General features: G+C 45.5%; 1 protein-coding gene across 3 annotated transcripts in view; it reads right to left on the reverse strand.

The window, feature by feature from the left end:
* The window catches only part of TTC28 (tetratricopeptide repeat domain 28), a 99,985-nt gene that overhangs the window by 52,021 nt on the left and 27,604 nt on the right, over nt 1-20,360 (reverse strand). The gene's annotated exons all lie outside the window — the stretch shown is intronic.

Here is a 20,360-nt window from a genome sequence, read left to right on the forward strand (position 1 = left end):
TGCTATAGCGTCCAGGAAATGCAAATATAAACATGCCTGTTAGTTTTTTGATCCTCATAATCTGAGATCCCATCAAGATAACTGTCTGGACCCTGAATATTAGATTTTCATGTGCAATCTGAAACAGGATTAGAAAGTAAATGCCATAATTGAAATGGCTCGTATTAAAAGAGGTTCTGAAATTTTTATTAACCCTTCTAATATCAATAAGCAAGAACTGTAATAGTAATTTGTTTATAATTAACACAAAACGTGCAATGAAGATAAAAATACAGTACAAAGAAACAGCACTTATGAATATGAATGGGACCTCTATATTTTCCAGGATTTTCTAAATAAGAACAAGCCCAGTAAAGGAAGCCCAAGAAAACTCAGTGCTTTTCTTACTGGATAAGTATCAAAATAGACTTTAATTTTTTGGACCAGGGATCTAGGCAAATACTCATGATGTACTGGCATCTACAGCAGGCTCTGGAACAACTCCTTGGGCTCATACCATTTTTCCCTGTAGAATCCATGGCAATAAATTGTTCAGATCCTCACGCGTCCGTACGCAACATTCGCAAGAGTCAGAGGGAAGCAGCAGCCGCAGGAGTTCAGTCCTGTCTTACCACGGTCTCTTGTACGTCTGAAGCATGAGCTCATGCTTCTGGAATATGATTTAGCATTTGTCTAACAGTAATCCATATTACACTCTTTCCTGGGCAGGATGGTACACTGGCCAAAGTATTTCAAGACAGCTGGAACTGGGGGATTACCTGGCATATAGGAGCCCTGTGAGAGCATTCTGCCACCACATCGAGACAGCCAGACTGAAAACGGCCGCCCCGCAATCCCCGTGATGTGGGGCAAAGCCATCACCAGTACAGTGCCAACAGAGCAGGTGTGTACGGCTGACCCATCCAAGCACTCCTGAAGGTCCTGCTGAGCGCCTGCTGCCCAGGGTCACAGTGACAGAGCCCCCAACCCCAGGGTCACAGCAACAGAGCCCTGGGGTCAGAGCAACAGAGCCCCCAGGGTCACAGCAACAGAGTCCCCCAGCCCTGGGGTCTCTGTCCCCCCGACAGCCGCCTCTGCACCGGTCGGTCCCTCGGCTGTCACACACCCACACCAGCCGGTCCCTCGGCTGTCACACACCCACACCAGCCGCTGTGCCGGGGCTCAGCTGATCAGTCTGTCATCAACCTTCACACTCAGAGACTCATTTACATAATGAATTGCCAGCTGATTTGTAAGTGGATAATGGAGACAGAAGAGCAAAACTGGAACAGCACAAGAACAACTTTGAGCAGAAAATTACTGTCAAACAAACATGGAAAACTTGAAAAAAAAGCCTCAGCCTCAGACAAAGAATCCCATTGTACACAGGGGAGGAAATTCAAGACACCTTTATATTCATGTCTGCTTCAGACCTCGGACAACCAGCTATCTGGACAGGAAAGGCAAACACAGAGAAAACGCTTTTTCCACAATGCTCCCTTGGTTTGCCAGATCAGGAGACAATGCCAAAAATAGCACGAATAATCTATGATGCATTCAATTGGCCTGTCCTGAGTCTGCAGAACGTCTCCGGGACTGAGGGAGCTGCTGGCCGCGCGGGATGCTCGCAGCCGGACCCGCTGCCGCCCACCAACGCGACACGTGTGACCAAGGGACGGGGGAAACGTGGGAACAGCCGCTGCGGCTTCCTGGGGCCAAGCACCAGGTTGAATCTTTCCTCTCCCCTTGTAACTGCTTTACAGCCAAATTTTGGAGAAAAATACAGGACAAATCTCTGCTGTGGGATTTCAGGAATGTGAGGAGAGGGAAGAATGCGCTTTAATTCAGAACACATGCAGCACACGCATACACACTGCTTGCAGGCCGTATGATCTGAACCCCTGTCACAAAGCCAGGGGTGCACCCTAGATTAACAATTTTCCTTCACAGCCCATTCACCCATCTGGCACCTGCAGCACCACCCTTAGCCTGCCCTAAAGAACAGAGACCTGACGAGTTTATTGTCTCTGGAGACAGATGCTTTATCTTCTACCCAGGGCCAAGGTGTCTCTTACAGGAACTAATCTACTCAGAAATTGAAATTTCCTCTAAACCACATTGAGCCTATACAGAAAAACAGCATGGGGGTGTACAATATCATGTCTTGTTTTATCCAAAGAGCATTTACTTATTCTTATTAATTGTGCTTCCACTACCTGCAGTGGTAGAGATTGTGTGCAGATCACTTGCCCACCTGAATTAAATGTAACCATCAGTAATAAAGAGTCAAATCTTTGCTGAGCTGGTTTGGTTGGCACAGAAAGTAACAGCCCACCCCCTCACACAGCTTTGCTGCTGCTGCTGCTGCTCCATTCTTCCCATCTGGGCTTGCTCTAGAAGCAGCACCTACAACCCAGACCCCCCTTCAGGGCATCCCTCACCCTCCTAACCGTGTGGTGCCAGACAATCCTCCCGTCTTTATCAGCTACAACTCCTAAAGCCTTATTTAATAACAAGAACCAGCCATGAGTGGAGAAAAGTTCTCCAGACAAGTTACAAGGCACCTGCTGGTGCCCACATCCAGCACAGGGAAAGTGCAGCCAGCCTCTGGTATTTAAGGCTGACAGGCACAGATGCAAGCGCAGCATCTTCTAGAATTCCCCGGCCAGAGGGGCAAGGTTATGTCCAATTCCTGGCCGAACAACTTGTTTTACAAATTGCAGAAGAAAAGATAAGACACCTTTCACCCTACTCAGATGTAACACCAATCTTGGTAAGGTATTATTAGAGATTTAATAGATACAGAATTACACAAAACTTACAGTAAATGGATTAGATTACACTTGTAGGCTGCTTCTCAGTGAAGTTTGAGGCAGTGGCAGGACTGGTTTTCACACCATATTACCTAGTGCTTTGTTTAGTTTCAGCACTGTACTATGATTTAAATTGTATTAATGTTTTATAATTCATGGCCAGTGTACATCTGCACACAATTCTCCCAATTCTAACGATGCTGAAAGTGTTGAGAACCTTTGCAGAGCTCAAGAATACAAACATATGCTACTATTTGTTCTTATACTCTTAAAAGCAAAAACAAATGAAAAAGCAGTACAAAGGGAAATGAGGGAATAATAAAAATCATGTCCTAAACTGGAAGACATCCACCACAAGAACTCTTTTTGCTCTTCAGCTTGACTGTTCCAGCACAGAGTTTCATTGTCTCACTTCGAATTACTCATCTGAGTAGCAGCTCAAATGACTGCCCCCCCTTCAGCATTTCTCCATTTTGCACGCTGGCAGGCTGTGCGTGTTTAGGTGGATCACACTGAAAACCCACAATAAAATCCAGAAATGAGACATTAAAGCATTTGGTGAGCCCACAGTTATGAGGCTGGGCATTCACAACAAATCCCGCAGGGAATATTTCACAGATCCATGTCTGCTCGAGCAGCACTCGCAGACTGGACAGTCCCAACAGGTGATTCACAGTTCACACGAAGGGTCTTTTCCAGCTGTGTGAATGCTCATTAAACTAACATTGTGCAATGACTGTGCAGGTGAGCATTTCTTAAGCAATGGAACCTAAATTACCGAAAGAGAGGCAAATTTACTACAATCCCTGTGACCCCTGCGGCAGTGCTCTGGCTGCCTGGATGGAATCCATCAACAGACCATCTCACCCCAAACCTGTCACCCGCTGCCACCAGGGTCCTGCCGCGTCCCCACCTCCCAAGACACGTCCTTCTCCCCCAGCTCTTCTCCTGAGTGGCAAGCAGGTCCCAGCACTTCAGTCACTCAAAACTACCTCCACATTTTGGGATTTCCCCAAATCCCGGTGCTTCTCCCCTGCCCAGAAGACTGGAGCCTCTTGGCTTCACAGTCTGCAAAATCCGTCCGTGCTGGTTATGGTTACACTGAAGGTGTGGTACGGTTCCACCAATGCGTTACAGAACAGACCACTGACTAGATGGGCTGTGGAAAAGCAGCATAACAGATCTCAACAGCTTTGTAGTTCTCCTTTGTCTATGTCAAAAGGACAGGGCTCAAAATCAGTTCAGGACACCGAACCACCTACACAAACCAACACAGCAGCAGCTCAGCCTTCCTCCTTCAACTGCACGACCGAGTCTGAACACATCCCTCGCAAACACTTATCTGTCGAATCTTACAAACCTAGACACATCAAAGATGATCTGTTTGAAGTTGGCCAATATGAAAATTAAGATTACTAATTACATACACTGCAGTCAGCTTACGGTTTCAACACCAAAACTCTGTGGCTTAAATGAACACTGGGAAATCACATATCTTCCTGAAGCATCCCATCTAGAAATCTGAATCAGATGTGATGGAGAGGTGACAGCTCAGCGTTTCCATGAAGTTCGCGTCCCCTGACATCCCCGAAGCGTCTTACACATACTCATTCTGACCTCCTGCCAAGTTACAGTCTCCAAGCAATCACTGAAGGTGCACGGGGGACTTCTGGGGTCATCCAGCAAGTTTGCTCCTCATTTTCACCTGGAAGCATTTTCATCAGCATTGTTAAGAGAGAGGTGGATGGATATTAGGTGTAGCAGTCAACAGTAGAGTGAAAAGATCCAGCAGAAACCCTCTGAGATTTCATTAAAGCTGCCACAGTTCTAAGCTTGTACAAAAAGAGGGAACGGGGAGGTTTAGAGAATCAAGTCTCCTACCAATGTATTTTATCCAAATGACTCAAAAGCTCTATAACTGGTGAAAGTCAGATAAACTTTGACTAGCACCAAATGTAAACAGCAATTTGAATGCCAAAAGAACTAGTGCATTGCAGTATCTTAACCAGGCATTTCAGGATTTTAACACAGACCGTTTTTCCAACATACCGGACACATTCCATTGAAACAACAGCTCTGCATACAACCAAAGATGTGTGGAGATGCAAGTGTGCTGGAACACGCCTTGAGAACCTCCAAAACTATGCTGGGTTTGTGGCAAACAATTCGTGAAGCCACTTTTCCAGGATACATCTCCATGGGTCCATTCTAAAGATTGCCCCAATCCTGAGCTACATCCCCATCTCAGAATAGAAACAAGTGAAAGAACAGTACAATCTCCAAGAGCCAACAGAAGACAAAAGATGAAATACAGAGTAGTACAGGTGCAGGATAATGGTGACTTGTCACATATTCACACCCAGGCAGGTGCCCCCGGATCCCAGTCCCAGCCCGGCCCCCTCTGCGTTCACTCAGCACCACCTGCCAAGAGGGAGAAAGTTGATGATGGGGGAAAGGGGAAAAATCAAATTTGCAAAAGTACTAAATATATAAATCTCTTTGGCCAAGGTGAACGTGGGAAAAATTCTGCAGGAGGGGTGTCGCATTTAGCAAGTTTGCCAGATCATTACTCCTGTAATGCAAAGGGGAGAAACAGCAACACTGTGTTTACTTATAATGACTCACCTCCTTTATCACAGATCTCTGAAGCACCAATTTAGTAGTTGCTATGGGAACTGCCAGCTTTATTGAGTAGCCCTGAAAGGGTCAAGAGGTACCATCAAACTGGCCAATTGTATATTATTTCCCTGCTAAACAGCTGCTTCATTTTAGTTGCCTTACCACTTCTCTCTTTTGTTCTTAGAACAGTATATGGACTGACTCCAGAATAGGTGTCATTCTTCAGTGGGGCTGCAACAGATAAGTCCAAAAATAGCAATTTTTGTGCTCTAATGCACTGTAAAATCCATCATACGGAGCCATGCTAAGGGCAAATGGCTAAGGATTCCTTCTGGCACACATCAGCACTGACCCGAGACAGTGGGAACCAGCACGAAGAGTTACTGTGCACCATGATCCCCAGAGGTTCCACACTGCTGCTCACAACAGCCATGAAATGAATAACCTACAGACTGATCCCCTTGTGCCTTCGGAGGAGGGCCAACACAGAATGAGCGTCCATCCCAGTGCTCGGCGTTGTAACCCTTTGTTAGCCTCATGGGCAGTGCTCCTGAGGACAAACCCTTCGTTAAACACCTCTTGCAACTTCCTCTTCCACTGGCCTCTATTTGGGCATTTCCACAGGAGATTTTCTGCGAAACGGTATGTTGTTGTTTCACTGTGAGTTCTTCCAAGATAAATGCAGCCATAGTGAAAACTAAAATGCACCTCTAAGGAAGGGGAAAGTTAGTAATAATTAGAGTTTGCTGAGGAAACCTCCAGACAATAGGGATAGCTGCGGCCTCTTCACTTTATGTGAACTATAAAAATTTGAATAACTTCGGGGAAGAGGTTTAAGACAGTAAGCAAGAGGAAAATTTCCTCCACAAGGTACCAAGAAAAAGCCACGAGAACAAAGTGCAGAAAAGTACCGTCTGCTGCTTGCCACCAGCCTGCAAGTCCATCAGGGTGCCAGGAGTTGAACAAGAAGGCTTAGTGAATAATTGATGGCAAAATAATGAAATCTCAGAATGTCAGAGACATAATATAGTTCTGCAGGTTTCATCACGAAGCCTTTGAATTCCCAAATAAGACACACTGAATAATTTATCCCTGTGTCAATACTGGGTCAGCAGCTGTTCACTCACAGCTAACGATAGTCCAACACGCCTCGAGACACTCGGATGGGTCTGAGCAGATTAACGAGCAGAGTCCAGAGGGAAGAGGCGATGAAGACAGCCTGTTCACCCTCCCCAACACCACGCTCAGATAAGAACGTGCAGACCCAGCAGCCACGCCATGTGCACCCCCAAGGGTTCTGAAACTGCTTCAGTGCTGCCCGACACCCCCTCACCGTGGCTGCCCAGGCTGGCACCCACCACCAGCACCAGGCTGGGCTCATCCAGCTCAAACTGGAGCCCCACCCCAGTTCCCAGTACCCTACCAGCTGCATCAGCTGTAGCACGGGGCAAAATAAAAATGCATCAAGCCAAAGCAGTCAGTCCCATCCTCCCGCTCTAAAATGTACAGCGAGCAGAGACACTCGGCACAGGAACCTGACTTATTGGCCTTGGTAAACGGGAAGGTAAGTATATTTGGGGAAAAATAAACATGACTGACAATATGAACTACAAATCTGCTTCTCTTAATTTGGAACGCTCCCTGTGGGCTCCTGGCTTCACAAAGCTGCGTCCACTGTCCTGTCTCCAAGCCTGTCCCCAGCTGCCAGAGACACAAGCTGTCCCCAGCACTGCAGCAAATCTGTCCTAGACCCCTAGACCTGCCACGAACCCCCAAACCTACCACAAACCCCCAAACGTGCCGCAGACCCCCAAACCCACAGCAGACCCCGCACACCCGCTGCAGCCCAGCGGACAAACAACTGTGAGAACAAGTCCCTGCGTGCAGTTTTATTAGAATTCCACATCAGTTTCCCAGTTCTGCTGCAACTGCCTCAAGTACGGTGTCTGCAGCTCTGGCAAAGACACCCACTTTGTTTAATTACACGTGTTCTTCCTGGCATCCAAAATGAACAATAGCAGAAAAACTGTTACTGTCTGTAGTATCTAAAGTCCCCAGTCATTGACATTAAACACTATTCACTCAGCAGAACAGGCAATGTCCAGCACAGCAGAATTCTGCACATAATTGTAAGTGAAAAATACAGGAAATCTACCAAGTCAAGAAAGTATGAATGAGGACAAAGACCCCACTGAAATACTCATTCTAGTACAACCAGCACTGCACAGCCATTGTCTACTCATTATCTGCAGCTTTCCAGGTATTTACGCACACTCAGATTTTAACAGCCAATTTTACTGGTTTAGTGTTAATTTTTTCACATTTTTAGCATTCTCTGATGGGCAGGCACACGCACAGCAACCCATAGCTGCTCTGTTTAACCAGTAACTGTACGGCAGCAGGCACAAATCCCTGTATTTCCAAAGGAAATCCTACAATTACCACTCTCAACCACCCATGATAGGATCAAAGAGCACAACTCAATCTGTCCTGGAAATCTGCTTTCCTAGAAATCTGCTTTAGATAAGATGAACACACAGGCGCCTAACACCCACAACAAAGCTTGCGGGATTTAAGTCAATTCTCAACCACCGAGGACTTATACACATATAAGAGTCCTGAAGCAGCACCCATCAATACTAAGTGACCCGGTGGCATAAGCAATTACCTCCTAGTTCATCCTTTAAACGACAGAATTCTTCTGAGCGGAGCTATTCCCCCGAGCATCTCTGGGAGGAAAGAGCAGCGTTCAGAAGCAGAGCTGCGTGCTTGCAGCTCTCCCAACACAAAAGGCAAGCGCTCGCTAACGAATTCCCCTTTCTGCTAATGAACTCCCCTTTCCGCCTACACTTACACCAGTTCTGTGAAGTACAGGCCTATCTCCTCAGGACATTCTATGATTCTGCGATTTCTCAGCAGCGGGTCACTGAGCAAACGGCTCCGTGCTCGGGTATCAGCGTCACCATCTGTTCACAGTGCTCACCTTCATGGTACTGAGGAGAACAACCTGCTCTTCTTTAACGCAATTCCTTTTATTTTGCAGAAGAAAGCAGAAACCATAGTTTGCTAGCAAGTACAACATAAATAACAGAGTAATAAGATTGCACGTTGTAAAACCTTTGCTTGGCTTTAAAGCCATTGTCTATTAATGACATTGTGCAGTAAGGTCTGCAGCAGCACCAGAAGTGATTCACTGCCACAAGACAGCTCTCAACCAACATATTCAGAAATGCACAATTCCGCAAGCTTTTCCTGATCAATCCCAGTGCATAAAAATATGGGGAAGACAAGGATCTGTGAGGAATCAACTCAGATCCCCATAGCCTGAAAATAATATGGAGAGTTGTTATAAATATCTCATAGAACATTCACTATCAGATGTTCCAATTTTATATGTAACACAAAAATTATAATTATCATTTGATAAGAAATGCGCTAGAGTTATTCCTCAATGGGACTGAATACAGATTCTGCACATTTATGCTGCTGTGGAAAAACTGCAAACACGCATCCAATCTCAGACCATATGACAGTTTTCCCACAAGAGAGTCTGCAATCAGAAAATAAGTCAAACGTACATTAGTAGATCAGAAAATCCTCCAACAATCTCTTCAGGAAAACTGCTCTGAACCTGGAGCCTCTTAAGCCTGACTAGGACAAAATTATTTTGAGGACCATCTTGGTATTTGCATTCTGACATTGTGTTAGAAGTCTTTCCATGAAAAAACAAACGAACCAACCCAACAACCAAACAAAAGAACACCACGCCACCACACATCTAACACTTTTAACAGAAAACCTGAATAATTTACTGTGTGGAAAAACCCACTCAGCATGAGAAGGCTGCCTCCTCGCTAGCTGGACACTCACTGCCATCCTACATTAGTATACAAACTTAGTTACTAGGCAGACTTCTCACACAACCGATGTTCCTTTGGGGAGATGGAAAGCTTAGAAAAGCGGCATATCAAACGATGTTGGCGTGTAATTTTGTGACTGTGCGTTTCACAAACAACTGGGAGATCTGGTATAGTGATCTGGTGGAACGGCAGCCAAGAGCCACTGCAAGCCCAACAGGAACATCTCTGCACGGCAAACTCCGGCTCCCAACAGCCACACACAGCATTTCAACCCCCCTTGTATCAATAACCTGCCCCAGACGGGGATGCAATAGTTAAACAGAGATGTGGGTAGCTCTCCACAATACAGTCTCATTTAAAACAATGCAAAAGTAATTCGGCAGGGTCTGAAGGTTTAAATTGTAATCATCCCCCCCTTTGCCCTTTCACATGACTGTTCCCAAAGGAAATTCTGCTTCAAAGCCTCACGATTTCAGGCACTTGAATCAATAAACCTCTGCTCTGAAATACACAACAGCAAATGAATACGCTGTCCCCATTGCTTTTAAACACAAACAGCACCACCACTCGAGAAGGTACCGACACATCACGCTGGTCCGAACACGCGCGTACATGGGCTCACACACCCGTAATCATCAGCTCACTGTTCCACTCAACTCCTCGGAGGCTTAATCCTGTTTTACTGGTCACATGAAACGTACTTGTCCAGAGCAGTTGTAATCCCCTCAAACTGGAGATTTATTATTCCCAGCTAGACAGGAAAAAATAGATTGGTACGACAGTTTATACTGGCAAAGATATGCTCAGAGTAATGCAAAAGATTTGCTTTAAATGAGCACTGGGGTAGAAAACACAGAGGTAGCGATGGCACACGACCCCGCTCCCAGGCTTTGGTGCTACAACCAGCTGGGAAAGAAAACTTTCCAGACAACCCAAAAGACCCCAATCCAGCCACCACTTCAGCTGAAACCGATAGTAGCTTGAAGGCAAAGTTTCAGCTGGAACTTAGGTCTAGAATTTCCAAAATGTGTTTTGTATTTATTAGTAGAAAAGACAAACAATCAGCTCATACAGAAGCCCGGGCTCATTTCAAGTTGTTCACAAAGTGATTCAGCAGGAGAGGTATCAATATAAAACTGCTGTTGAGATGCAAGAACACAAATGTGTAGCAAAAAGCATACTTTAAAGCAGCATCCAGGAAACATCATCTAAAATATCACTAATCTCTGCAATTGCTAATTCTGATGTCCTAGATCCCAATTTAGTATCTAGGCTGTAGTCCAAACTTCTGAATCAAAGTGACACAACTCATGACCCTGTGCAGTAATTAGTTTTTGAAATCCCAGATAACTGCAGAAGGACAAACTGTACAGACAGGTGACCTCCTCTGTTCTGTTAATCCTGATGAAAAAGCCAGGGAAGGTCTGTTTCTCACAGTGTTCTCCCTTCCACCCGAATCTGACACCAGACCCTGCAGACGTGGCCACCAAGCCCAGAGATACACACAGCCACTGAGTCATTTTTTGTACCAGTCTTGGCTTTATACTTCTACCTCTATTTGGGACATTGCATGTCTGATCATCAGTAAATGAAAAAGCAGCAGCTTAAGTCATTTGGTTTATAGCAAGACACAATTAAATACCCTAACATATCTTGTTGTTGGGAAATTTCCCTATTTAACAGCTGCTTCCCCCTTACTAATGCAATCCTATTTCCCCCAGCATCCCATCCTGAGTAATTTCTCCTGGACCCTTCCCTGGTTATACACATTCAATAATCAGACTTTCATGCTCCCCATTCACTGTCAGTTATCCAAATGATACAAATTTAGCCCCTTTGATCTTTCCTCATACATCGGTCCCTCTAGGCCCCTAATCACTTTTTTCACTCTTCTCTGAACTGCCTCCAGTAATGATGTGATTCTAATCCTCTAGAAGGAGAGGCTTTTGGCTTCAGTTCTTCACGCAGATGCGAGCAAACCAATTCAGACTTCACAAGCTCCGCTCGCAAGCAGTGTCACCAGCCGCCACACATTAAACCGTGACCCTGAAACAAAGATGGAATTGTCTCATGAACACTAGAGGTGCCAGAAGCTGAAAGGAAACAGTGAGAATTAAAATGATGAACCACTCAGCACTTCACCCAGCCATCAGGACCTCGTGTGGGTAAAAGCCACATTCAGGGGACAGGCAGGGCTGTCTGCAGATGCCCTGAAGACGCGATGGTGACAGCCCCAGGATCCTATGAACCCGCCGCTCACGCAGCAGCTTCATGGTAACTGCGGCAGGTAAATGGTACAGATAAGCACCAGGGTCTGCCCACAGTGCCCCAGAGCTCTATAGCAATGCCCAAATGCCACCTTGCAGCGGCTGCAATTCAGTGGCAAGCAATACGAACTTGGTCACGCCGATGAGGAGCCTGGCAGCCCAGAGAAGTGTGAGCACCTCCACCAAAGACAGCAGCCAGCACAAGGGCCTCCCGAGGCCGGGCACGACCCAGCGGTGCGGCACGCAAGGCCAGTTCTGAAGAGTTTCCAGATTTCGAGTTGTTGTTGAGTTAAAGCCATGCTTAAATTATATATATATTTTTAGAATAGGGTAGCTGACAAAAACTATGTATTAGTATATGCTAGCTGGTACAGCTGAGAAAGAAGGAAACTTGCTGCTCCCCTTCTAAAACCTGAATATTGATCTGGACAGAACAACACAAGGCACAAAGAGTAAGTATGATGTAACCATGAGGAAAATAAACTACAGGTGCTATTCGAAAAACCTGGTAAAGTCAGTTCAATAAAATCTAAGACAGTTAAGTAACAAGCTCTAACTCTACCCGTTACAGCTTGGAAACTACCCTTGAGTTGGAAACAATATTAAATAAATATTGCCCTGAAAACATAAGAACGTAGTTTTTAAAATTTCTTTTCCTGATTCCTATTTTTGACTTCTGTGTTTTCAAAGCCATATTTAAAAACTTTAAATATCATTAAAATATGGCTTTAATTAGTAGTTCAGTGGTTGAGTGCTGTCAGTAGCACGTCTTCATGTTGTAAGAAGATCATTAGATTTTTTGCAGTTTTCCTTCTTTTAATACGAGTTTCTTCCTCTACCACCTATGAGACAAATGAAGGGGATCTGGAGGCAACTTCCTTGTACAAATTAAGAACAAATTTGTGTCCCCTTTGCTATTTTCACGCACTTTCACTACAACCAAGCTGTGGCAACGCTACAACGGCTCTGGCTCCTGCCGCTTCTCCCGCCTGAGGCAGAAGAGCAGGGACAGGAGGTGCAGGAGTAACATCCAGCACAGTGCACAGCCCGCTCGGGGATGCGGAGAGAAAGGAATGAAATGCATCAAACAACAAGCAGACAAAGCTGCAGCCCCTTTGGTCTCCTCCAGCACAGCTCATCTCGAGAGCAGAACAAAGCAGCCGGGGACAACAAGCAGTTCCAGTACCCGAGAGACACAGGACTAAATCAGAAGTTAATCCTGGTGCAGGGAATCTCATGGTAAGGAAAGACTTTATGCAGCAAACAGCAGGTACATGAGGGACATCACATAGTGCAGTCAGCACCAGGCTGCCGGCTCCATTACGAACCATCTCCCACAGCCAAACTCAAATATGCAAGCGACTAACATACTGAGAAGCATTAGAGCATTTTTCTAGGTAACACAAGGCACACTTTACTGTAAGGAAGGTGTTCCTGCTCTCCTGCTGTACCGGGAGCTGACGCAGGTCACACGAACACACGAGCACACGCACAAAATCTGTGTCTGGTTCAGTGATGTGACCAACGGTAACAGCTCCACAAACAGCTGTGCTGGCCCTTCTGGCACCCACGCACCACCCCTGAGAAATGAACACCCTACACTGCTGCCAGTAGCCTATATCTGCTTATTCTGAAGCTGGTCTGCAAGAAGCCAGCTTTTCGGTGATATTTTCCATGTTCACAGTTCACTATTCACAAAGCTGGCAGGATCACCATCCTCTCCTGGCTTTGACACAGGTCAAAGTGCTCACACAGCCCCTCTGCTGCTCCCTCGAATTCCTCACGTGCTCTTTGCTACACAGCAGCAGTCCTCGGTATTTTAGACTATCTCCCTTAGTGCACTTTCTGGTGAGCACATAAACTACAACAAATTGATTCTAATTTGACAGCCAGTAAGTAAATGCCCTTTAAATTCTTTCCACAGATGTGCTGCCTGATGAGCGTGTTCTTCACTACAGCTAAGAGAATACATTTCTGACAAAGGAGGCACCTTTCGCAGAACCCACAGGACTCTGCCTGTTGCAGAAAGCTTCACGTTTCATGCACAGGGATCACAGCAGGTCCCCGGTCGCACTTGAACTGCGTGTACTCCAATCTGACGGGTCACCCTCTCGCAGCTGGATCCCACGCACACACCACTGCTCTGGGTAGAGTGCACATCTCCTGCCTTGTCGCACACCAAGTGAGAGCCAGGAGAAGGTGCATGCAAAAACCAGGTGGCAGAAACAGCTCAAAATGCTGCGTTTCAATGATTAAAAGGTATCAAAGTAAAAGAGACAGCTTCTGTTGGGCCACAAAGCATTACATCCCACAACTACATGCCCAGAAAGGCACCAGGCACTGTGCTACAAGCTCAGAGGAGGCAGAATTCATCAAAGCAGGATCCAAAGCAGGAAAGTGCTGACGGCAGCAGAGCGGCAGGAGCCGCAGCAGCAGGAGCCGCCATCTCAGCGGTTCGATGGCCAGCGGTGATGTCTCCATGGCAGCGCAGAAAAGGGTCTGAGCAGGGGAGGGCTCCCTCCCTCCCGACTGAGAGATGAGACGCACAGAAATGAAAACCCTTCCGAACTCGGTCCGTGACAAAGCCAGGTCGTGAGCCCCAGCACCTCAGACCTCCCCCTTCGGATAGAGGCACAACAGAGAAAAACTCGGTGTAGGGCCGTAGCCTATAAATCCTGGGTAAGAACCACTTAAGCAGGTTCAGGTGACTCAGGGACAAGTGATTTTAATGCAGCTTTAAGTGTTCATTTGTACAAGTCAAGAGCTTCAGTGCTATCTGCATCCAGACTGCCTAACAAGTCTGGGCTGAACACCTCAAAGGAGTCAATGCTGTTCAAATGAAAACATTATTTCCCAATTAAAATAACTATCAGGCGAAAAAAATGCTTGGGTTCCAGTGGAATCTGCGTTTGTCAAATGGATTCAACGGGACACGGTGAAGTCAAACAGCAGCAGGTGAGGGGGACACGTCCTTGTTTACCATCACTGATTGCCAGAGACCAGACAAAACTGGGATACAGCTTGACATTAAGATAATTATTGTTTTGACACTTGTATCAAGTGGCACTAGACATACTCTGGCTCCAAAGGGACAAACCAGTACATCTGTGTACATAGCATAGTTTATCTTGGAGCAGGGTCCAGGTTTCCCAGAATTTATTACAGAAGCCCCAGATTTTGCACAGAAGTGGACAGGTCAACCACCAGCAGGATCATAAAGATTCTAATAATCTTGCTAATAATGCCTCTGGCAATACCTGCAGGACCTGGGGTCACTTACGCTGCAGTGAAACACAAGTCTACAAAGAGGGTACAGGTTAATGTAGCTAACGTGAATATCTATAATGGGGTGAACCCTAGTTTTAGCTGCTTATTGGAACCAAAACATTAATCGGTCAATGCTGAGATGATTAACAGGATAAGATTAAGGTTAAAACTAGAAAATCTATTAACCTATCTAAGAAATAAATGTTGTACCTGGCAGGTCATCAGTCTTTTAAGCCTCAAGGGTTTAGACACTCCAAGCAAACAGGAGACTGACTCATGTGGCCAAAGGTTCTGTGCAAAGACTGACCAGACTGTTGTCCTGCCCCACCAGAAGCCATTGACCCCCTGTCCCACCGCCCGTCACCGCAGCCGCACAGACACCAGGGACCACAACCTCGTCGGGGTAGTGAGAGGTTGCTACACACAGCAGGACGCAGGGAAAACAAAGAAATCAGCATCAGGAATGGCAGATTCATCTTCACGCCCAATCACAACCACTATGAATTCAGCTTATAACAAAAGTTTAAGTCGGGAAACCAAATTCACTCAGCCTGCCGGCTCTAGCCTGTGTATACACTTGTCACTCAACTGTCACACGTATCCATTCACTGTCTGTTGTGCGAATAATTGGAAACAATTTTAATTGTGTCTCAGAAGTCCTCCCTTCTCAATGAGACAGAGACATACAGTCCACCTGCATCTTCCACTCTAATTTCCCCTAGGAAAAATTCCCTCTAACGCATTATTTCACATCAGACAACCTACTACACAGAGTAACTCTCCAGACTGCACTAATTGTTAAACTTTGGTGTTTATCATTTCCTGCCTTTTCAAGCAATGTGTAATTCCCTTCCCCTGTGTTTGCTTGTTTGCCTCGAGCTACTTCTTTCCTCATCCAGCTGAGACAGCCCTGGTGCAATGCTGGGGTTGAGTGGGGGAGGTTGGAGGTGATAAATAACAGGAATAAAGTAACCACTTCAAAATGCAGAAAGTTCTGTAAACAACCCAGGAGCCTACCTTAGCTGTACATGCAACTGCCTCTGCTGCACGCAGTTTGATTATCACATCAGCAATCACAGAAAATACCGAGATGCATTACACATCCACCCTGTTTGAGCTACTTTGGATTTCCAGTGGATATAAATCGATCAGCGAACAAAACTGTTCAAAAATCCAGCCAGATTTGTTTTTTTTAGTACCCAAGTAAATTTGGACAGAACAAGCGTCCCTAGGACAGTAAGGAATTCATCTGACAACGTAATTTGTTATAGACAACCACGACAATCTGGGGCACGTCTCCTTTTGGAGACAGCAAGGAATTTGCTATAACACATTCAAGTGGTTCTGTTGAAGAAACAGATTAAACTTCAACAGAATCTCATAAAATGAGAAGTCTCTTACAAAAGATTCCCCAGAAGGCCACAACCTTCAGAAATCTTTAGTAAGCTGATCCCCTGCAGTCACAGCTTGTGCATGTATGGAGATCAACATTCACCCTGAGAAGCCCAAAAAGCCAACTCCTGTTGTTGGTAGCTGGTTCAGCCACAGAACCTACATCTCCTTAGACCTGACAGCTTGAGAAGCAGTTTCTTTTCCCGGGTCACTGCAAGAGGAAAGCAGGACAGAGCTCCATCACGCTGCTGACACAGATACCAGCTCAGATCGCTATGAATTCAGGCATAACATCATTCCAGAGCCAAGTACTGGATGGCCTTAAATGGAAAAGATCTACAATATTTAACAGGTCAGGAGTACTAGCCATTTTTGTTTATTTAAGCATATAAGAAGCTAGATTTAGATTCTAAAAGCCTCTTAAGAGACACGGGATAGGAAGGCTTACTGTGAACGCTTTTAAGTGCTCTCTGATAATGGCCAGTTTTACAACTGGGGGGAAGAAGCGGTGATGGGGAACAAGGGGTGAGAACAGAACACAAAAACGCACCAACAAAAAACCCCACAATCTGCTTATTTTCACCTAGTATGAGCAAAATTCTGCAAAGCAGGCTTGATTTTCCAGCTTTAAAAATCAGAGCACTTGCCACACTGGTAAATCCCGATGCAACCGAAGCCACTATTGCTCATAACCTACTGATCTGTAGAGAAAGGAGCCCAAGGGTCAACTAAGCTCATGCTTCTTTGCAGAAATTATCATTGCCTTGCAAGCATTTCTCAGCCCTTCTGTAGCACAACTCATTTCCCCACACAACACAGGGGAAAAGGTCACTTTACATCAGCAACCGCCCAGAAATCAGCCAATTCCATTCCCCAGGGAAGCTCTACGACCCGACATTTCTTAATACAATCCAGGTTGCATTCACTGCATCTTCCCAGCAGCGTGAGCCAGGTCATGAAGAGATTTCCCATTGTTTTACAGAAACTGATAGAGCCTTGTCTCACAGAAGGTGTTCGGGCTCATTCAGACCCCACCTGATTGCACAGCAAACAGTTCCTCTCCATCCCCGCAGAATTGGATGTGCGCGCCCAAGTTAAAGCACAGCATCAAGAGACAGAGCCATGAATTGTGGTGCACACTTACAGGCCAAAAGGAAACAAAGAGTCTGAGTTTCTGGACCCTGCTGTTATGCTTTTTAAAAATGACAGTGACCAAGATGGAATGCGCTGTTACGTTCTTGGGCGCGCATTTAAAATCCTAACGGAGCACTTAAGCATATCATAATACTATAGGTTCAGACTTCAAAAAACCAATACAGAGCTCAAAGAGTAAGTTATGGCAGAAATATAATGATATTTGCATTAATTTACTTAGAGAATACTTACTGTACTGCAGGAAAACTGAAAAAGGTATTTGTTCATAGCAGAGTTAGTACACACGAATTAAATGCTCTTGGTAAATATACATAACTTTTGCATGTCAGTAACAAAGGGATATTGCAGTTCATCACTGTGTTGTTACTAATTATTTATTGAATCCTTCATGAAATCTGGCACAGCCAGTGATTTCGGGTTTTGTCAAGCATTTAGTCATAAAAGCTTAGTAGCAAATGATTCCTAGATGCATTTTTTTTTTTTTTAGTATCTAAAACACTCTCTGCTATCAGGCTTCTTAAACACACAAAATTGACAACATTGCTCCTGCATAACAAACAAGGTACATTCAATAAACTTGAAACACCACTTTTTTTCAACATGCTGGCTTTAATAATTTTGAAAGGAGTGCTCTCTCACTTGACCTCCAGCATCCCTTTACGTGATCCCAAGTATAGTGGCTTATTATTATTATTAATGGATAAAAGAGCCTGCAGTAGCAACCAAGACCACAGCACCAGCCCAGCCACGCTCTCCTTCCCTCAGCCGAGAGGCTGCAGCAAATCCCAGCTGATGATGGATCAGAGCACCCGAGGTGAGGCCGGGGCGACGAGACCCAGCAAAGAGCAGCAGAACGGCTCATTTCATGTGCCAGGGAGCCCCCCGAGGACAGGAACACAGCTCACCCACCCCCCCAGCAAACCCTGACACCTTCAGAGAGAAGCTGCGATAAGGGACCGAATGGAAAGAGATGCAATTCCTGCAGCCTGAGCCACTGAACATATTAACACGACTAACTTTATGCTTTTTCAAAGAATATAATCAATATAACGCACCAGCCGCATCTGTATCCAGATCACGCATAATTTAATGCATCGTCCCAAGAGCCTGGCAGTGCAGCTGTGCTCACCCTAACCCACGGGATACCCGCTGGAATTGCAGCCTGGCTCCCCCCTCGCTGACCATCTGCGGAGAACCGTGTTCCACCATGTTCCACCAGCACCGCGCTCGGAGCAGCCACCTGCCAGGCAGAGACACCCGGGACCCTGCAGGGAAACGGAGCCAGAGGCGAGGCGGGGAAGACCACAAGGAAAGAGTCTTTATTAGTTCTGCTGCTTGCGGAAAAACTTAGTAAACAATAGTAATTTTCTAAGCTTAGAAAGATCTACATGGTTTCTGACAGATCAGTCGCATGCGAACTTTTTTTTTCATTAGCTGGAGGCAAGATAACACCTTACACACTACAGGCGATAGTTGCTTCCTAGCATCACCAAACAAAGGAGCTTACTCCAGGTTTACAGACAGGACCAATAAACCGCATTTGAACCTATGCTGCACAGTTTAACAATTGTGAAAGGAAAAATCACGCGATGAACAAAACACCTTACACATTTAATAATTTAAAATAAAAAGCGGGTAGAGCAAAAGAAGGTGAGTGCAAATCTAATAAATCAAGTAAGACTCCTAATCTAGTACAGCAGAACACATGTTCAGCTTTTGTAGTGACAGCTCTCATATTTGGATATTTTTACGGGAAAAAGGCGGGCAAATCACTGCTCAGTCACTTTCACAAACAACCAAGAGCTATAAAGAGCCAATGGCTTCAGGAACGCTGCAGCTACTACACCGCCTTTCGCATTGTGTGTCCTGTTCAGAAATGGAGCAGCAGTGCCTTCTCGAGCGGTTTGCATGAGTCATTTTCTTGAAACTGCTCTGTAAAGCACATGACTGCAACACTACAAAGGCACCCAGGCCAGCAGAAATCATAGAATGTCCTGAGTTGGAAGGGACTTAAAGGATCATCGAGTCCAACTCCTGTCCCTACACAGGACAACCCCACAGTTCACACCTTGTATCTGAGGGTGTTGTGCAGTCTCTTCTTGAACACTGTCAGGCTTAGAGCTGTGACACCTCCCTGGGGAGCCTGTTCCAGTGTCCAGCATCTCTGGGTGAAGAACCTTTCCCGAATATCCAAACTAAACCTCCCCTGGTTCACGTGAGTATGCTGGCAACACCGACAAAATAACCTCTGCTGAGATTTTATTGGTACTACAGTTAAAACAGAACCTATTCCAACATGCACATAGTTTCCATCACATCATAGCAGGAACAGGAATCATTTTTTGCTCAGACCAGGAAAATGCTTGACAGTTCAGACAAATTCAGCTATCTTCTGTGCCCTCTACACAGTCAAATCGGGTTGCCCAAAATCAATTTGATTTGGACACAGACGATAATGCAGAGAAAAAAGAAATAACTAACTGACAATGTGATTTAACCATAAGTGGGTGAGCCAATACTGCAGAGTGAATCCTGACACTCGAAACGGAATCTTCCAGAGCCGAGGAGTCCAGCCAGCAGCCAAGAATAATATTTCAGTGGTTCAGTCGATACTGCTGTAACCATGGCCTGGAGGGGTTTCCATAGCCATAACCACAGGAGTGACTGCACATTCAGTTGAAAATAGTAAAAACAGACACTTAAAAATCTATACCTTGTAGACATCTTAAAACTGGTTTGAAAGGAGGCACAGAGGGGCTTGAAAAATGCAGGCACTTCCATCAAACTTGCCCTTCATCTATTTATCCTGCTGAAGACAATTATTTGAAATAAGAACTCCACTCATTAGAAGCAATTGCCTGCTTGAAAAAATTGGAAGAACAGCTTCAGGACAGCGGAAAAGAGATGAGGTATCAGTGACACAAAGCCTGACAGATTACCCGGAGATGCAGTGGCAACACACACTCCAATCAGGACGTTCTGAAGCACCATTTATTTCAGTGTTTAGC

The sequence above is a fragment of the Patagioenas fasciata genome, chromosome 17, assembly GCF_037038585.1.
Source record: "Patagioenas fasciata isolate bPatFas1 chromosome 17, bPatFas1.hap1, whole genome shotgun sequence".
In the NCBI taxonomy this organism is placed as follows: Eukaryota; Metazoa; Chordata; class Aves; order Columbiformes; family Columbidae; genus Patagioenas; species Patagioenas fasciata.